This window comes from Electrona antarctica, assembly GCF_951216825.1.
Source record: "Electrona antarctica genome assembly, chromosome: 10".
NCBI lineage: Eukaryota > Metazoa > Chordata > Actinopteri > Myctophiformes > Myctophidae > Electrona > Electrona antarctica.
The window spans coordinates 7885145-7906983 of record NC_136791.1 but is presented as its reverse complement, the minus strand read 5'-3'; the positions used below and the strand labels follow the sequence as shown (position 1 = coordinate 7906983).

General features: G+C 42.1%; 1 protein-coding gene across 1 annotated transcript in view; it reads right to left on the bottom strand.

Annotated features, from left to right (window-relative positions):
• Positions 1–21524, bottom strand: part of foxn2a (forkhead box N2a) — a 40466-nt gene extending 18942 nt beyond the window's left edge. Inside the window, exon 1 of the mRNA XM_079512818.1 lies at positions 21290–21524. The gene's annotated coding sequence lies outside the window, so the exon portion shown is untranslated. The remainder of the gene's footprint in view (positions 1–21289) is intronic.
• Between the last annotated feature and the right edge of the window lie 315 nt (positions 21525–21839).

The window sequence follows — 21839 nt, the reverse complement described above, 5'->3', positions numbered from 1 at the left end:
TTTTTTTTTTTTTTCAATAGACTGTCTAAAATACAACAATTCAATTCTTACTTGAAGTCACCGATCGTGATCACAACAGGTAGGTTGTGATGGTTCATGATCACAACAGGTAGGTTCATCATCCCAGCTCCTAATCCAGATAACAGTCCTGTCAAAACTTGACTATTGTAACTCTCTCCTTACTGGCCTACCGGCATGTGCACTGAAGCCTCTCCAACTGATCCAAAATGCCGCAGCTCGCTTGGTCTTCAACCAGCCAAAATTCTCACATGTCTCCCCCCTGCTCCGCTCCCTGCACTGGCTCCCGGTCGCTGCCCGCACAGAATACAAAACTCTGATGTTGGCATTTAAAGCAACCAAAGGTATGGCTCCCCCATATCTTGCCAGCATGATTGAACCCTACAAACCCTCCCGCGCACTCAGATCAGCCAACGCAGGGAAGCTGGAAGTACCCTCACTAAAAACGCTGGGACAACGCTCCACACGTCCCAAACTCTTCTCCCTTCTGGCCCCAAAACTGTGGAATGCACTTCCCGTTGCAATCAGAACTGCAGCATCACTCCCGATCTTCCGCCGTAGTCTGAAAACCCACCTTTTCAGACTCCATCATGGCCCATAGCACTTACCCTACCCCCCTTAGACAGCACTTCTTAGACTTATATAGCATTTGAAACAGACTTATAGCATGTCATGTAGACAGCACAATAAGTGCATTGTATGTAGTCATAGCACTTCATAGTATATATGTACAGCATAGTATAGCATATGTGTAGTTTATATGTATAGTGTCATTATATAGATATGTTCTAGTTATAGTTTATATGTATAGTGTCATTATATAGATATGTTCTAGTCACGTTCTTAGCTTACGCATGTTTCGCGATAAATGCATTTTTACATATGTGATGTATTCCCATGCTTTTTGTTCTTGCTTATTGTAAATCGCTCTGGATTAAGAGCGTCTGCTAAATGCCTAAATTGTAAAATTGTAAATTGTTGTGATGGTTCATGATCACAACAGGTAGGTTGTGATGGTTCATGATCACAACAGGTAGGTTGTGATGGTTCATGGTGATCACAACAGGTAGGTTGTGATGGTTCATGGTGATCACAACAGGTAGGTTGTGATGGTTCATGATCACAACAGGTAGGTTGTGATGGTTCATGGTCACAACAGGTAGGTTGTGATGGTTCATGATCACAACAGGTAGGTTGTGATGGTTCATGATCACAACAGGTAGGTTGTGATGGTTCATGGTGATCACAACAGGTAGGTTGTGATGGTTCATGATCACAACAGGTAGGTTGTGATGGTTCATGATCACAACAGGTAGGTTGTGATGGTTCATGGTGATCACAACAGGTAGGTTGTGATGGTTCATGGTCAACGAGGCCAAAGAGGACAAAGAGATGGCTTGTCCGCTCGGCTCACAACAACCTCTAATCTATGCTCTCTGTCATGTCACCATGACGACCATGCTGTCACTTCATTTAAGAGCAGAAATCTGCCAAACAAAGAGGTAATGGGGAAATAAGAAATCCATCTTGTCTGGCTCTGCCACTAAAGGACCACTCTGCAGTACTCTGCACTCACCCTGTACTGAAACTATATATCCATACAGCACAATTATTAACTGTTGACTCGATTACGATTGAAGTTTTACGACTATTGTTATTTTATTCTTTAAGCAAACATAGCAAATCTACAAGCTTGCCGAGTGAACTTCTAGATCGGCTATTTTAGCCATTTGTGTACATGGTAAATGCCTTCATTCAGGGCGCTTTACATAGATTGTGCATTACATTCACCCATTCACACACACACATTCATACACAGATGGTGGCAGAAACCATGCAAGGCACCAACCTGCACATCGGGAGCAATTAGAGGTTCAGAGTCTTGCTCATGGACACTTCTACACTAACTCTGGGGGAGCCTGGGTTCGAACTGGGAACCTTGCGGTTGCCATCCGGTCATTCTACCCCTGATCCACTGCCGCCCCTAACGCCACCATTGTACAACAAAGTATAATACAGGGATGAGTGGTTAATCAGACGGCATTTCGATCATTCGATTATACGGCAGTTATTGGTCCTAAATATCGACTTTGATATATTTTTGGTCAATTGCCCACATGCAGGGATCATGGGGAGGGATGTCTGAGCGAGGGTGAGGTACTGCACCGTTTCTCAACCTTTTTCATTTCCAACAAAGACCCCCAGTTTGATTATGCATTAGGCCAGTTGTTCTCAAACACTGGGTCGGGACCCATTTGTGGGTCACGGACATATTTGTATGTGTACCTTTTTTAATTTCCTACATTTTGTTTTTAATTATCATTTCAAAACATTACAAAAAAACAAAATTCAATGATTTTTTCCCCCCAGAAATTGCATGAAGAAATCAAAGAAAATGTATTAAATTAGAAAACAAATGTTTAAGAAGTAGTGAACATAGCCGATCTACAAGAGCATTTTCACTAGTTTGGGTCCCGGGGGGCAAACGTCTAATCTGTCTTTTGGGTCACAGCCAGGCTAAAAAGTTTGGGAACCACTGCATTAGGCCACAGACCACCATTTGGTACAATCTTTCATCTCTGGGTTCAGGTTGTCACCCAGTCCATACTGTCAAATCCATCTCTGGGTTCAGGTTGTCACCCAGTCCATACTGTCAAATCCCCAGAGCTCATTTAACTCTGGGCGTGTACAGAAGCGTGCACACGTTCAGAGTTACAGACCTGTTAACCCATTTTGGGCGGGAACCCCTTTTGGTGTTAGCATTATGTTATGCTTTAGCTATTGAAAAATAGCAGATCTACAAGCTCATAGCGCGCCACCGAGTGGCGCGCTACGAGCTTGTAGGTCTGCTATTTTTGAAAAATCGAAGAACCACTGACATAGAAACATAGCTTTTTCAGAAAACTGTCAGGATGTAGAAGACATTTTTAGAATCTGATCTCAGGTCAAATTCTGGACCATTGGGTGGTCCCCGGACCTGACGTTGAGAAACAATGAGGTACTGTATCTTTCTTGAGACTTGAATAAAGGTTGGGGGGTTATGGGTGGGGGGGTGGGAGGGAGGGGGGGTGCTGCATATCCTTTCACTGCTGCTGTAAGACAGGAATTGGGTCAAGCTCTGAATTGCGTTTACAAGATGCGTGAGACAGGAGAGGGAGTTGTGCGCTGCTCGCTAACCCAGCGAGGAAGGGAAGGGAGGGGTAATAGGATGGATGCCCTAGTAGTCCATTAACAAAACCTCTGCTCCGCTCGCAGTCGCCGTGAGGTGATAAACGTATAGAGCGGCCACAGACAACATTTCAATTCAGAGGGAATTGAGGGGGGGGGTCTAACGCTGTCAGCACAACAGCAACAAACAAAAAGTGCACAGAAGGCCTGAGGGGAACGGTCAAGACCAGACTGAGAGGAACAGCAGAAATGCAGGGAGGGGATGCAGGGGAGAGGAGGAAGCAAGACCATGGGAAACAGAACAATAAGGAAAATGAAGAGACAGGCAGAGAGAGAGAGAGAGAGAGAGAGAGAGAGAGACACACAGACAGACAAACGGATAGACAGACAAGACAGACAGAGATAAAGCAAGACAGAGCAAGTGTGTAAAAAGAGAGACTGAATGGCTAGGTTAAGCATGCAAGTCATCCTCAGTCTAAAATGAATCACAACTCTCGGCAAAGTAGAGCAATCAGAGAAGTCAAGGAGTCCAGAGTGTGTCTTACAGCTAAGCTCCTCCACTCTGCACGCAACATCCATCCTAACACATTTCCTTTTTGAGTTACATAGAGGATTCCTCATCCAGATTCATTCATTGGTGCACACACACACACACACACACACACACACACACACACACACACACACACACACACACACACACACACACACACACACACACACACACACACACACACACACACACACACACACACACACACACACACACACACACACACACACACACACACACACACACACACACACACACACACACACACTTCAATTAACTATAACGAAGAATAACCGTTAACCACCTACATTTTCAAAAGAAATAAAATAGATCTACAAGCTCACATTGTGTCCCATCGCAACGCGTTTTTGTAGATTCTCGTACAACAAGGTATAATAGGGCTACACTCAGACAAAGGTGCCCCTAGCCCAGTGTTTCTAAACGTGACAGGGGTGCCACACTGAGAATATTTCAAATGTATCAATATCACTTTGGTTTAACCACTTAGACCCTCTATACTTAGTAAAAATCACACCTGTGTGAAGTGAGGGGCGCTAATATATTAAAGTCTAACTCCTGTTGATTAGGTGACAAACATTAAATTATCTTTATTGTTAATGGCATTTAATGTTTGTTAGGGACAAGATGACGTAAAATTTCCCTTCATTGTCAATGGCGTTTTTAAAACAAACATTGAACTAAAGACAAACATTAAACCTGTATATAGGAGGGGCTAGTGCCCCTCAAAAATCACACCTGTGTGAAACGAGGGGTGCTCTTACTTATAATCACACATGATCATACATCCTCTCATTCTGGCCAATCACAATCCTCACATTTGTCTTCAATGTTAGTGTTTACACAAACCCTCAAAGCTGCACATAGGAGGGGCTAGCGCCCCTAAAAAGAAAAATCACACCTGTGTGAAATGAGCTCTCGTCATCGTACATCAATTTATGTTAGCGGACATTTGACATTGCTACATAAGGTACATAAGGTGGTCCCTTATTGGCCATGCGCTCCCATCAACATGTGATTGGTTAGCCAATTAGCCATATGACGTACGTTTTCCCTTCAATGTCAATGGCAAGTAAAAGTCCCGTATTCAAAATGGATTCGAGTAAAGTACAAAAGTATTGGCATCAAAATGTACTTAAAAGTACCAAAAGTAGAAAGTACCGTACTAATTATGCTGAAAGTCCCATTTCATGTTTTCAAATGTCTAAAAATCTTTTGAAAATAGCTGATCTACAAGCTCACAATGTGTCAAATGTACATAGGGCTGAAGTGATTAATGTATGTTTTGTAATAATAATCAAAATCTACAAAGTAACTAGTAGCTGAAGTAGTCAAATAATTGTAGTGGAGTAAAAGTACAATATTTACCTCTGAAATGTAGTAGAGTAGAGGTAAAAGTACTGAAAATTTGACACTCAAGTAAAGTACAAATACGTCAAAATTGTACTTAAGTACAGTACTTAAGTACATGTTACTTTCCACCATTGACTGTAGATCAAATATCAACTGCTGCAGTTGTTAGAAGTCTACCAAAAATCACACCCGTGTGAACTGAGTGGTGCAACTACACATTTATTGTTATAGTTACTGTACATTAGAACCAGGAAAGCATCTGTGTCATAAGTACTCTCCGCATGATGTCAGTGACATCACATACTAACCATAGCAACCATGCTCACCCGTACAGGCACAAACACACACGGGTACTAACAAAGCAAGTTGTTGGAGTGGTTTGCACCACTCAAAAAACAGAGATATAAAAAAGAAATTTGAAATTTAACAGTTGATCGTTGATCCAGTGTTTATATCCATCGTGAGCAATTAGGTCAATGAAGAATTACATAACAGTCACAGGTGTGGCAAAAAAGACAAAAAAATAAGCCTGATTGTGCAGCAGGTCTGAATTTGACAAACAGGTGCCTAACGTTCTGTCACAAGAGCATACTGTGAATAGTACCTTCCCCCTCATCCATTCCCTAACCCTATCGCTGCCGTCTCACTGAAGCCTTCCATCTCCATACCGCATTTAAACTTTTTATGATTTTTTTTAACTTATATTTTTGGGCTTTTCTCCAATACTTGCAAGTTGGAAATACCCCACCCAGTTATGTGTCCCTATATTCCTATGTATGGAGTTCTGTGTCAGGCATGCCTAAATATGGAGTGTGGTGATGTCAGGCATGCCCAAATATGGAGTGTTGTAATGTCAGAACAGGCCAGCTCCATATATAGAGACACTGCGCAGGGGCCTGTCCAGTGCCACGGCAGAGGCCTTTTGTGGCGTTTCTGGACAACCGTGAGTCCGACCAACTTGACACCGGGCACTGCACTCCCTGTGGTGGTGTGGAACGTGTGTGTTCTGTTGCGTGTGTCGAATTAGCGTGGACACACACACACGTTAGCTAGAAGATAGTACGGTGAATATTGACAGGAACAGGGAGAGTGTCAGAACTGTGTCACACAATGTAGTGAAAATACCGGATCTCCAAGTTCACAATACCGATGCATTGTGAGCTTTTGGATCAGCAAGTTTTCGTAAATGTAATAATAAAACGGCAACCCTATCTGCTTTCAGCACAACATGGGCAGCCAAAAGACACTCATTCCTTGTAGTTTAACTACTTTCACCCTGGCTGACATATTTTTGGGCATAACCACATGATCCCTAGCGTCCCTAATCGGGGCGAACATAGTCGACCTAAATGCTCACAATCAACGAGTTGCAGATTTGATGTAGAAGGGAAAAGGAGAGGTCCAAGTACAGACTCACAGGGGACCCCGGTTAAAATGTGTATAGGCTTTTAAGTGGTTAATAGCTCAATATTGACTCACTAGTTTGAAAGTTTGTTAACAACAGTATTCAGAGGTTTCCATGCGGTTATAGGAGTCCGTCATGACGCAATAAAACAATCACTGTACTAGTGATGGTTTTCTCAATTTACAATGTAGGCATTTAGCAGACGCTCTTAATCCATTTTGACCTGAGATCAGATTCTAAAAATGTCTGTTTGAAAATGAGTTTTCTGAAAAAGCTATGTTTCTATGTCAGTGGTTCTTCGATTTTTCAAAAGATAGCAGACCTACAAGCTTGTAGCGCGCCACTCCGCTATGAGCTTGTAGATCTGCTATTTTTCAATAGCTAAAGCATAACATAATGCTAACACCAAAAGGGGTTCCCGCCCCAAAATGGGTTAATCCAGAGCGATTTACAGTAAGCATCAAATACATACAAATAGTCAAGAATCATAAGGAAGCTAAGAACCTAGCATCTGTCTAACATTACAAAAACTGTACAGTAAAAGGTCCTTGCAGACTGGACGCGTTTTTCGGAAAACCGGCGGAAAAACGCTGGTACAAAATCAGAAAAACGCAGCAGTGTGCACTGCAGGGACCTTAAAGCTATGAGTATTACACTATAGACTAGAGTGCTATGTCTGCATAAAATGCTATCTAAATTACATACATTGAGCCTTTGCATATATATGCCTGTAAGGTCGCCGAGGCTAGGACAAGTGCTACGGGCTAAGATGGAGTCTGAACAGGTGGGTTTTCAGACTACGGCGAAAGACCGAATGTCTTAATACCATTTTGGGGGCGGGAACACCTTTTGGTGTTAGCATTATGTTATGCTTTAGCTATTGAAAAATAGCAGATCTACAAGCTCATAGCGCCCCACCGAGTGGCGCGCTACGAGCTTGTAGGTCTGCTATTTTAGAAAAATCGAAGAACGACTGACATAGAAACATAGCTTTTTCAGAAAACTGTCAGGATGTAGAAGACATTTTTAGAATCTGATCTCAGGTCAAAATGTCTTAATATCATGTCTTAGCTCCCGTGGAACCTCGACAGGTACCAGTATAATTATACGATCCGGAACTATTGCCCAGTACAAAATGAGTTGAGTTGAACCGGCACTATTCAGCGGGAAGGCAACATATGAGACCTGCGATTAGCCTCAAGGAACCATAAGGTTTTTTTTCGCCCATCGGTGCACCCTATGACCTCTCATCTGGGCCCTGGGGTGCTGGAGAGCACTTATCCACTTCTAAGTGCTGCTCTAGAACGCTGCTATTTAAATATCAACAAAGGGAAGGTAGCGAGGCTCGCACACACAAAAAAAAAGCACAGCACAGGAAGTGTTTTAATGCGATTACGGTGAGCCAATTACCATTCGCTGTTATGATTATCGCCCTTATCACTGCTCTTATCAAAAGGCATCAAAGAGAGAGGGGTGGCTGTGTGTAATGGAGCACTAGGCTGTGCAGGGTGGAGGAGAGAGAGAACAGAGCTAATGAGCTCAACTAGCCTGTTGACTGCAGCTCATCCTTGAAAATACACCAAAGCTGCACTGATACTGACCCAGTGGCTCATCTGCAAGTTAAAACAGTCCGGTGCACTGCTGGTCCAATCAAACAGTCCAGTGCGCTGCTGGTCCAATCACATTCATGTGCAAACAGGCAGACGCCAACAGCAGGTGCCAAGGCACTCCGCCTCCCCCCCCCCCCCCCCCCCCCCCTTTCAAACAGCTCCTTTATGCCGTTAAGCACTTAGCCTATTGAACAAAAAAGAAAAAAAACACAAAGACAATTATTGGACACCCTTTCATGGCAAATTCTGGCTATTCCATGTCAAATATTGACACAGAACTGTGAAGAACTGAGGCGAGAGAGGGGATCACCGGCAACAAAATGACGAGTCCGGATTGAGACGTTTTGTGCGGGAGATGGTGATGTAAGAGACAGCATACCAGGGGCCAATCTCACAATCAGTACTCAGTTGCCAGGGCAGCGAATGCTGTTAAGGGAAGCAATTGTACTCATGTCTGTGCATGAAGAGAGAGCCTAATGTGGGGAGATCAATACGTACTCTCAAAAACGCTGAGGCCAGCAGTCTACTCCCATTCTCCGCAAACCTGTCTGACAAAGAGAAGCTCTGGGAGGGGCCAGGGACCAAGCCGGATGTCATGATACCACTTCACAGGGCCAGAACTCATCCTGCATGCTCACCTGTACTTACAGCTGGGCAATTAACCCAAAAAACATAGCAGAAACGACATTTAGAGCCTCTAACCAACTTGTAATATACTTTGTTGTACAATGTGTCAAGTGATGAAAATAGGTTTTCAATATAATGGGTCCCGGGACCCAGGGGTGGTCTTTTAGATGGGTCCCAGGGACATTTTGTGTGTCCCACTTACTGAGTACAGTATTGCATCCCAGGACCCCCAGTGGGAGACATGATTGCGTCCTTTCTCAATTTATTTTAGTGCGTCTAAAGAGCTATTTGCATCACGCAAAACATAACAAAAATAGCCAGTCTAGAAGCTCATAGCATCGCATTGCACTTTGAGCTTGTAGATCTGTGCTTACCAGGGTATTTTCACTATTGATTTATTTGTATGGTTCATTAATCGTAATCGAGGCAAAGGTTATGAGTAGGGATGCTCCGATCAGGCTCTTTGGGACCGATGCCGATCACCGATTGTTTTTCTCATGGTCGGCCGATACCGGGGAACATTTCAATATTTCCAAAATTATAACATGTAAAAACCCACAAAACTGTTCCTGTGTGTGTGGGGAGGAAGGGGAGAATGTTTAGGCCTGTCACAAAGATGAAAATGATATTATACTATATATCTGACTTTTATAACACTTAAATGGTATAAAAGATAAGTTTCTCCAGACAGGGTAAATTGCTGATCACAGATCGGCCTATCACCGATCAGAGCATCTCTACTTATAAGAAATAACACTGATTTGAAGTCATATCACTGAGACATAACTTGTACCTTACAACTACCAAAGATTCCGCTAGAATACGCTCCAGTCAATAACAGGACAAGACAGAGAGAGCTCAGCCAAATACTGGTCTGAATGACACAGCATCGCACAGGTGGATACCACACCCCTCTTTCCAAGAGCTGAACCAGTTGAAACAACCAAAGTTACACCTATGTAATAGATACACAAAGGTGTGTCTCAGAATCCCTTGGCAAGGGTTGTTATTTGAAACCCTAACCGATATTTAGGCTACAAGCCTACAGTCTGGCTATAGCTACTTTCGTCTTTAGTGTGTGTGAGTGGGAGTGTGTGTGTGTGGGTGTGTGTGTGTGTGTGTGTGCATTTTCCTGGTCACAAGAGAAATGCTTGTTTTTATGTTAAATTAGAAAAAGATTCAAGGTTATGGTTAGGACTAGGCATATTAAGTACAGCTTAAGGATTGCAGTTGGAGTTCTACCTGATTTATACTAGGTATAAATCAGGTGCATGTCGACATTGCGCACCAAAAATATCAGATCCACAAACTCACAATGCGTTGTGCTGTGATGAGATGTGAGCTTGCAGATCAGCTATTTTTGGCTTTAAAACGGCAAAAACAATAAATAGAGATTAATAGAAATGGCATTCATAAAAAAGCTGTCTTAAAACACTGATGTCCTGTCAAGTATACTAGTGATACAAACTGTATTACTGTGTGTGTGTGTGTGTGTGTGTGTGTGTGTGTGTGTGTGTGTGTGTGTGTGTGTGTGTGTCTGATCAAGTGCAAGTGAGTGTGTGAGAACTAGAGTTAGCCAAGTGAAGGTCTTCTTTGAGAGGAGTCTGTGATCCAGTTTCAAGACTAGGTCAAACTACCACACACACACACACACACACACACACACAAACGCACGCGCACACGCACACACCAACAACAATAAACAGAATAGAATATTCCTGCATGTCACTACTACTAGGGGCATTGTTACACTACATGGTATGTTTATTAAATTAAATAAGACTACATCACAGTAAGAATGGATCTACTCTTGTCCCTGAGGTGAAAGCAAACAAGAGCTCAAGCTCGCACAAAGCCAAATACAATTGGCCCTGCATTCTTCTCGTACAAAGGAGCAGTTGTTTTTGCTCAAGTAAAGTTTCAAAAGTACTCAGTATTCGCCTCACAGTATTAAACAGAGGGAAGGAAACACCTCCTGCCTGTTCAGGAAGTTCATTTTTAGCAAACAAATTGTCACACACAGACAGTTGGGCCTGCTCAGTGCTCCGTGTACTGATACAGTATGGCTGACCGTCCACACGAGTACATGGTGACAAAATGCTCAATTTTACACAGATATTTAACTCTTAAGAGTGTACATATGTAACCAAATGGGCCCGTAAGGGTCCATATGGTTACATATGTAGTTTATGTACACACTTTATCTACATATGTAAGTAAATTAGTTACATACAAATTGTTACAGAGTAACAGGGGATTTTATTGTGTACTTTAAGTCTTAGAGCCTACAAATCGACCCATTTTCACACTTTCAGTTAGTCTACCCTATAGTCGACTACAACAACACTCGGGAACGATTATTTTCTTTAATATTTTCTGGCATTTCATCTGTGAGTGAATTAACCCGGTTATGTAAATTAATATTACCCACGTACTATACATACTGCCGACTTCAGTTTTGACATGAAAATGCAGCAATGTGTCGAATGACCACAAAGCAATGCAAGGCGACACGCTGATAATGTGGTTAGTCAGACATTAGTTCACCTTATGAGCGAACACACACACACACACACACACACACACACACACACACACACACACACACACACACACACACACACACACACACACACACACACACACACACACACACACACACACACACACACACACACACACACACACACACACACACACACACACACACACACACACACACACACACACACACACACACACACACACACACACACACACTTTGGACTGTCAGAAAGGGTGAAGGCCTTCCAAAGTACAAGTCAGATGAAGCCAGCCAACAGTGAAAGCTTATCTCTTGGTGGGGTCATGTGGTTAAGAGTCCAGAGTGCAAACGCACACCAAAATTAAACATGGCCGACATTAGCACGAGCCTCATACGTTCAATACCCAAAATAAACATCTCAACGTTGACATAAATAAATTGAAAGGTTAACCCATTTTTACCTGAGATCAGATTCTAAAAATGTCTTCTACATCCTGACAGTTTTCTGAAAAAGCTATGTTTCTATGTCAGTCGTAAAAATAGCAGACCTACAAGCTCGTAGCGCGCTATGAGCTTGTAGATCTGCTATTTTTAAATAGCTAAAGCATAACATAATGCTAACACCAAAAGGGGTTCCCGCCCAAGAGTGGAATTATTGAGGGGAGTGATATTTTAGTGTTGCATTTGATCGTGCCTTTACCAAAGTAGTTTCACTGTTGTGGGAGTTTGCACAAGTCGATTGGTAAGAGTAAGTTGAATAAAAGTAAATGAAATGACAGCAGGTTTTCATAATCACTGTCCTCCACCATAACATTACAACTGTACATTGATTAGTAAGCAAATGCCGACAAGGAAATCAATGAATGGTCAGAATAATCACAGAGGCCCAGTATTGAGTGAAATCCTGCTGGCACAGAGCATGCATCATCAAGCAAGCATTGTATTGTACCCAGTGGTGGAAGAAAATACTTTTTTACTTAACCCATTTTGGGCGGGAACCCCTTTTGGTGTTAGCATTATGTTTTGCTTTAGCTATTGAAAAATAGCAGATCTACAAGCTCATAGCGCGCCACCGAGTGGCGCGCTACGAGCTTGTAGGTCTGCTATTTTTGAAAAATCGAAGAACGACTGACATAGAAACATAGCTTTTTCAGAAAACTGTCAGGATGTAGAAGACATTTTTTGAATCTGATCTCAGGTCAAAATTGGTTAAATAAAAGTATCAATGCTGCAATATAGAAATACTCCGTTACAATTAAAGGTCCGGTATTCAAAATGTACTTGAGTAAAAGTACAAAAGTATTGGCATCCAAATGTATGGCATCCAAAATGTACTTAAAAGTACCAAAAGTAGAAGTACTCATTGTGCAGAATGTCTCATTACAAGTTTTAAAATGTATAACGACGGATGCGACAGATTGAGAGCTTGTAGATCGGCTATTTTCAAATGACCGAAATGCATAGCGCTGTGGTTAATGTACGTGGTTTGGTAATAACATATTTTTAAAATCTACAAAGTAACTAAAGTTTTGAAATAAAAGGTAGTGGAGTAAAAGTACAAGTAAAAGTATTGGAAATTGGAATAACTCAAGTAAAGTACAAATTTGTACTCAAGTACAGTACTGAATGTACTGAATGTGCCCATCATAACCAGAGAAGCATTTGCAACACCAGCATCATGCTGGTATGGTCTCGTGCTTCAGTTAAACCCCATGAACCCTAGCATCCCTATTCTATTTCTGGGGGTGATCATTTGGCGAAAAATAGCCTACTGTTATCTACCAGCCCTCAATGCGTTGCAACTCGACGCGTTGTGAGTTGGTAGATCAGCTAATCTCAGTGAAGAGATTTGGTGTAGAATGTACAGTATGTAGATCAGGGGTGCCCACACTTTTTTGACTTGAGAGCTACTTTCAAAATGACCAGCTCAACATGATCTACCCACCAAAAACATAATACCATTGCTGAAAATGGCTTTGGAATAGCGGCGCTGGCATTAAATTTAAGACAAATGCACGTGGAAAGGGGAGAAATGAAATAGGTAGTTTTTTTTGTATTTTATTTGTAATCTGACATTTTTGCGCAGCAACACTCTTGAAAACAAAGTATTGCATTGACCCTTTTTTATGTCAGTCAAACAATCAAGTAAACTTAATTCAAAAATTGTTTTTAGATTTAAATTAAATATTCTTTAGGGGCATGTCATGTGATCTACCTGCACAGCCATTGTGATCTGCTGGTAGATCGCGATCTACCTTTTGGGCACCCCTGATGTAGATGGACAAAAGGAGGGAGCCTGTGGTACAGAGCCCTGAGGACACCGGTCAATTCAGTTTGTGGGGTTACTTTAACCTATTTTGGGCGGGAACCCCTTTTGGTGTTAGCATTATGTTATGCTTTAGCTATTGAAAAATAGCAGATCTACAAGCTCATAGCGCGCCACCGAGTGGCGCGCTACGAGCTTGTAGGTGTGCTATTTTAGGAAAAATCGGAGAACGACTGACATAGAAACATAGCTTTTTCAGAAAACTGTCAGGACGTAGAAGACATTTTTGGAATCTGATCTCAGGTCAAAATGGGTTAAGTGGTTTTAACTACTATACTCAGTCAATACTGTCTTTTGTTCCTCTGTATGTGATCTGGACCGTGAGTCTGTAATAAAGATTGAATTGAATTGAATTGACTCTTGAAGTGGAGTGCTGCACAAACATATAAGGCAGTACCGACCATGTCCTATCTCTAATGTTGCTATATGCCTGGAGAGGTAGGCTATAGGTTCACAAGTCAACAACGTGGTCTGATGGTTGGGGTCCGACGACAGTACAATTAACCCATTTTGACCGGAGATCAGATTCTAAAAATGTCTTCTACATCCTGACAGTTTTCTGAAAAAGCTATGTTTCTATGTCAGTCGTTCTTCGACTTTTCAAAAATAGCAGACCTACAAGCTCGTAGCGCACCACTCGGTGGCGCACTATGAGCTTGTAGATCTGCTATTTTTCAATAGCTAAAGCATAACATAATGCTAACACCAAAAGGGGTTAAAAATAGCCCAGGTCTCTTAACATGCTCTAGTAATCAGCGCTGCGTGTGTACTTGCTTATGGGCGGAACCTGAACCTGGCACAGACCATCATTTAAAGGTGTATGTTTTTCCGCTGTCATTGCCACTGCCAGCCCACTACTACTCCTGCTTCAGGTATGATGTTAGAAAAATGAACACTGAACAACCCCCACATACAAATCAAACCTGCAATCTGTTCAGATAGGCTTACGTTTATTTTACAAACAGCTCAATTTGCCAAACAATTTACAGGAAACTTATCTCCAGACAACTCGAGACTAAAGTCCATGTGCACTGAGTCACTACTCACTACTTTACAACACCTTAGTGAAATATAATCTCAAAATCTAATACGGTTTGTAATGTCCTGTGGCAAAAAAAGAATAATAACAGACAGACAGACAGACAGACATGGCAAAAAATATATAAGTCAAAGTTATGTTGTCTAACCAACATGTTGCCAACTTTGATTAAAAAAAGAAAGAAAAAACTAACAATCTCTTAACCACTTGACGTTAAGATGTTACAGAATTGTATTTGTATTTGTTTTAATAGGGATTGAGTGGTTAACACAAACTGGTGTACAGGCTCATTGTCGCACTACCATCTCAATTAAATAAACCTGGTTAATTCAGCCACGAGTGACAAGAACAAAGGCCCATTGTGACGGAGGACACAGCCGTGATTCCCTCTCTCAATCAAGTAAACGGTCACATTAGCATTGCTTTCAAAGAGGCAGGCTCTAATGGGGTCTGTGTCTTGTGTCCACGCCTGGAGAATCAGACAGGCAGAGCAACAGTACAGGGGGGGGGTTAAAAGCAAGGAAAAGGGGTTCCTGATGGACTCGACACATAGCCACTGAAGTAATGTTAAACAATAAATAACAGTAGACTCTGAGGCGCGTAAACAGGAACACTCACTGCCCAATCTCCTGTAGATAGATACACACGGAATATGCAGGGGGGGGGGGGGGCGGGGGGCAGTGGTCAGAAGATTATACACAACACAAAGTACCCACCAAAAACACATCTAATATGCTGATTGTACTGGTGAACCAAGTCATGTTTTGCGTTAAAAAGGCATTAACGGCCATAAAGGAGACTGATAATAGCCAATTCATTCTGTAAAGAGCATGTAAAATAATTTCTGAAGAAATTTAAAAATCTCTAGGGTGAGAAACACTAATGTAAAATGTTTGTTTATTATTGGAGGTCCAAGGTTGGGGCAGGGTGTCAAGGGTGCATGGGTGTCAAGAGGAGAGATATGCATTTGCAACCCAAATTCACGGCTACCACCTACATTTGATTAGTGTCACACGTAACCAAGACAACGGAAGGCGGTGACTCCAGGGGATGTCCCCCTTTTCTGGTGGGTTGGTCAGGGCATAAAAAAGGGACAGGGATGTGAACAGGCGTCAGGCGATGAAAAATGTGTGCAGCTGGCAGCGCTGCAGTCATTCAAATAAACCATCAACCACCAATCGTGTGATGCCCGTAAGAGGCAGTCAATGCCACACAAAGATCAGATAGCTCAGTAGTCAGAGCACCAGTCCTGATTGAAAGTTTGATCGGTCAATTTGAGACTAGAGGACAGCAGTGGACAGCAGGTGGGGGGGGGGGGGGTTATACAATAGCCAAAACAATGAAGGCTTGAGTAAAACCAAAACTAGACCATGTCTACAGAATAATAAATAAGGGGAAGAAACTTTGTTTTTCACTTCCTTAACTACTTGGAACCCTAGCGTCCTCCTTATCCTGTGCATGTCATAATTGGCCAACATTTGGCCAACATAGCAGATCTACAAATTTCAAATGCATCACGTGTTGAATTCAATCAATTCATAGATCAGCTACGTTTGGCGAAGATATATGGTGTAGAGGGGGTGGGGGAACCCCAAGGCTAGAGGCCATAGACTCATAGATGACCCTGGCCGGTCAACGACACTTACTAGACAGTATTTCAATGGTTCATACTCATAGATGACATGTCAATGCCACTCTCACCATGGGATAATGTCATTTGGTATAAAGTCTATACTTTCCTGAACACCTTAATTCCTTAATTATGCTATTCTCCAGTTTTAATGCAATCATTTATAATCAATTATAGGTCAGCATTATTCTCCCCCATAGATAACTATTGCATTGCATCCTCCCGTCATAAACTCACTTGCACGGCTCCAGTGATAATTACGAGAGGTATACATACATTTCTCACATCTTATGCTATGCTGAGTGATGGAGGTGTGAATCTTGAATGTAATCAAATAACTGTAATACATCGAAGCATAAACAGCTCAACATATGGCACGCATGAGGAAAACTTGTAAGTCATGACAACCATCAACAAGTATGTTCAGATTATGAGGGAAGTGCCTGGTGGCCTGTGGGTGCGCGGACGACATATTGCTCCTTGTAAGCGCAAGGATCCAGATCGAATCTGGCCCCTGTCTGGCCTCACGTCTGTCCCCTCTACCTGCCCTTGAATTCCTGTCTCTCTAAACCTGACCTATCAGAAATAAACATAACATTCCAAAAAATGAATTTTCCTCTAACAACTTATATTCAGATTTTGCAGCAATGCACGTCAAAATGACCATCCTTCCATGCGAATAATATAGTACGTGTCAATGGCAGAAATTAGACCCATATTGTGCTGCCAATGTCCAGACTCCATACATGATTTTCCCAGTCCATCTCTAAAGTGATAAAACGGCAGAGAGTCACATGTAATGTATCATACGTTTAACACTTTCAGATGTGTATAATGTACAAGTAGGGGTTCTTCTATTTAACATACCGATTAAAACTGTTGGGATATTGAACAGCAAATGATGTTCAGTGTGGGTAATGCAATGTAATAGATCACATTACTGATAGGGGGGGAATTGTTTACAGATGGTCTAACAACAACAGGGAATTGCCTTGGCAACAGTTACAATCCTGTGCACTTTTATTTGTATCTGTTGGATGATCATAACATTATGAATACTGATGGTGATGTTCAGTGTGTCACGCAGTCACGCTGGGTGCGTGCAGGGCTGTAACCTGTCGTAGTCAGTGTCCAGGCTTTCAGCGTGCATGTAGCCTATATGGCACCGTGGTTGAGGAGGGAGCGGACAGTGTGGTGTCGAAACAGCGCGTGTGTTCACGTTAACATGCCCCCGTCCAACTGTCAGAGCTGGCTTTCAGGTGCCTGTGCCACGCAACCCCCGCGTTGGCCGCGATGCTTCCCCAAATAAGAAGTTCTGTCGACTGACGCAAGAGTAACTAGTAGTATCAGGGTCCGAGTTGTTTTCCCTGTGTGGGTCTGTTACGCGGAAAAGTGTGTCCCAGTATTAATCTGTGTCCGTCCCGACATGCATTTCACTGGTGACCCTTTCACTGGTGACCCGGAAGTGGACAGACAGACAACGATCGGTCCATTTAGTAATGATAATGATACTAAAGGAATAAGCCATAAAGACATTGCCATAGCGAACTTTAATACATAGCTGTACAATACATTGGTCCAGCTTCCCTAATGAAGTTAAATCCACAGAAACACAGACGCACTTCTGCTTTGAGGGGATATACTGTAGGGTATAGGCTAAGCTTTCATTTGCTCTGGGTCAGAGTACAGAATTCTATGATAAGGCAGTTTAAAGGGCAACACCGTCCACACCATTTTGACATGTGGGTTCTACAGTATGTTGTCCACATTGAACACCTTTTCTGCACTAGGTACAGCGCTTATACCGACAGCACACGTGAACGATTTTAACCCATTTTGACCTGAGATCAGATTCTAAAAATGTCTTCTATATCCTGACAGTTTTCTGAAAAAGCTATGTTTCTATGTCGGTCGTTCTTCGATTTTTCAAAAATAGCAGACCTACAAGCTCGTAGCGCGCCACTCGGTGGCGCGCTATGAGCTTGCAGATCTGCTATTTTTCAATAGCTAAAGCATAACATAATACTAACACCAAAAGGGGTTCCCGCCTAAAATGGGTTAAGAAGGAAAAAGTGACTTATGAATCATGATTGAATTTAGTAGCGCTAAGAAAATGTATTTTCTGATGCACTGGAGGACGACCTGGAGAGGAAACCCCTTCCACACGTGAATTGACATGAACAAATACCAAATATCTCATCATGGGGGGAAAAACGTGGAAAACTGCCATGAACTGGTAAGGTAAATACAGTATGTGGCCATGAATCTGATGATATCATCTAATCTAATCTGTATAGGTCTAATTTGGAAAGCAGTCCCGTGCAGCCATAACCCTGGGCTGTGTTCAGACTTTTCTGACCGTTGTCATCTCTGATTATATCAGAGATCAAGAAAATACTCTGAAACAGTCAGTCTTAAAGTTAATCCCATCATTCAAAGTAAAGTATACAACAAAGTCTGTCATTCCTTTAGACATTTAGTTCTGCTCCAGTCCAGCTCGTGTTGTATTAGTGGCCCCCATCGCTACTTAGTTAACCCATTTAGGCCCGAGTTTAAAACATTCACTTTGAAAGAATATATTCAAAGATTTGCGCCACATTTTTACGATTTTTCAAAAATGGCAGACCTACAAGCTCGTAGCGCGCTATGAGCTTGTAGATCTGCTATTTCTCAATCGCTAAATTACAACATAATGTTTAAAACACCAAAAGGGGTTCCCGCCCAAAATGTGTTAAAACTCTAGTACTCTACTATACTTAATTGAAGTATACTATACTAGGCCCCCTCCTTTTTTCCCTCTAGTCTACACCAAATCTCTTCACCTAAGAATATGGATATTAGGGAAATGCTAGAGTTTATTATGTGGTCAGGAAAATACCAGAATATTCACACAAATTGAGCAGATGTTTTTCTATTTCACCCTTTAATAGGCCTTTTAAAAGGCCCTCAAAATCCCTGGAATTATTTACCAACAATTTCACGCCAGCCTTTTTATGCCATACAACTAAACCAGACCCGCTCCACTTGTGTGACAACGTTTTAGCTGCATGTGTCCAATGTCCATGAAAAACCATTTCATGCCAGCAATAAGAGCATTACCGAGCTCTGGTGAGTTATATTTATAGTAGTGAATGTCTGTAAAGTAACCATGTCCTCTACTCTGGGAGCCAAAAATACTTTACCCTTCAGTGGCCTGAGTATCGCACCAACATGTACATTTGCAATTTTGCATGCATACTAAGACCACAAACAACAATAATAACAACAACAACAACAGATGGTTCCCACCTACACTGTGCCCATGAATTCCTGGCAATAAAGCGATGACATGTTAATCACATCTGTTTCTTCCATCTCCTGTCACTTTTGTTTTCTACTTAATCACTGAAGCCTAAACATCTGTCACCCAAGGACGGGACCAGTGTCAGTCTACATTAATGCCATGACCTTGCTGTAAAAAAAATAAAAAATAAAAAATCATTTTGGCAATACCCTTAAATGGATATGACATTCTAAATGTTTTTCCAGAGTGCTGTAGGGCAGCCTACACATTACTCACATGCACAATAATAAGCATGCAGAGAAAGCAATGGGGTCAGAATAGTACAGGAATACGGGAATAGTATTTTGTGCCATCATCAAATCAAACATGTCTATTCAATAACACCGCACCAGGCGGATTTAAGCAAATGATTTTCCAATACACATGTTTGGAGAGCATTCCGTATCTGGGACAATCTTGTGATAATCCATTACATCATCATGTGCTTAGTAAGCCTCATACCAGCCTGTGGTACTATACTACCAATGCACAACACAACATAAACTTTGAACTATTTACAGTTGTTGTATTGGATGGGCAATAAATGAGCATGTCTTATTAGCCACAGGAACCAAAATAACAGCCCTAAGTTCACTTGAGTAGGCTAAATGTTATTCTGTAACACCAGTTTTGTATTTTGTGTTTGAATTAATTCCAAAGTTGAACATGTTAAATCCCAGTGGGTTAACCCCTGTTCAAAGTGTTGTATAAACAACTTTCCAGAACAAAACAGTTCTGTGTGGGTTCTTTTTTTCCAGTGTGTGCCTCGTCACTCAGTCACATTCATTCCCACACATGACGACGGAACATGGATCTAGCAGCCTATAACGTTGCCTAAAAGCCTCCGGCAATGACAGATTAGATCTACAAGGCTACACAACACAACGCTGTTGTCTTGTAGATCTGCTCTTTTGTGGCGAGCGACACCGTCGTACGACGGGGTATAGCAATTAGGAAAGTGTGACACACTCACTGCGACGTCGCACTAAAAAACACCCTAGAGTTTAAGGACGAGTCACAAGAAGATCAATATGCCACAGTCAGTCAAATATCATTTGAAAAACATATAGCCTACTTATACAAACATAGGCTACGTCCTCGTGTGAATGTGTAACTCTGAGAGGGAACAAAATGTAACCAAGGGTCAATTTGGCCACCAGTATATCTCAAGAGTTAAATTATAGCAAAGCGAAAGTCTTCAGTGACATTATGACTTTATGAAGCAACTCGAAGTTTCGTGTTGTCGGTCGATATTATGTTCGACGACAGCAAGTTTTTTTTTAACTAAACCAACAACAACCACCAACGTATATAGCGTTAGCTGCCGTTTCGTTAACCGACCAAGAGTCGTGTATAATAGCGCTTCACGTGTTTTGCTTTCAGTTCGTGCCGATGTGGAACATAAAACTCAACCCGACCAAGCTTTTAAAAAACCCTCAAAGACAATTAATAATGATACCAATGACGGGGAAGTCACGTTGAGCTAGCTCTCTCTCTGCGTGTGTGTGTGTGTGTGTGTGTGTGCTGTGTGTGTATATGTGTGTGACCACATGCTTGTCGCTTGAAGTCTGTCTGCCATGCTGGCTCTCACAGCTAAGTCACATTTACTTTACGGAAAACACACACACGACAGCTCACATTAAAACCTTGTGAAAACAATAATTAATATGAAACATGCGGCGGGTCCAATACTCACAATCATGCACGCGGTGCCTCAGACCAGTGCGGCGTTATATATTTAAAAAAAACCAAAACAAAAAATAAATCCTTAAAAACTATTAAAAACGTGTATTTCTCAGTTTATTCAGATGTCTCTCTCCCTCTCTCTCTCTTCACAATGTCAGAGATCAGAGCGGCAGCTGCTTCCTCCATGCACGCAGATCACACAGCGCACCGCACGGCACAACGCTACCAAACCCCCTTACCGTCGCTATGGCAACAAACCCCGCTCCAGCCAATCAAAACTCCTCCTCCTCCTATATCCCCTGGCAACTGCCGCAGCGCAGACGCTCTGCCGCTGTGAACGCGCACGCCACGCACGCACGCTGCGTCCAATGTGCATTGCTTTCACTTTTTTGACGCCGGCTGCCTTGTGGCTTTCACACGGAAAGGGGGCTGTGTTGTGTTGTGTAGTTTTTGTTGTTGTTTTAGTTTGGCAGTTATTTTTAAGTGCGTAATGACATGTAAATTAAGTAGCCTGTCGTTAATTAAGGTGTAAAAACAATAACTACACACACATGTCAATA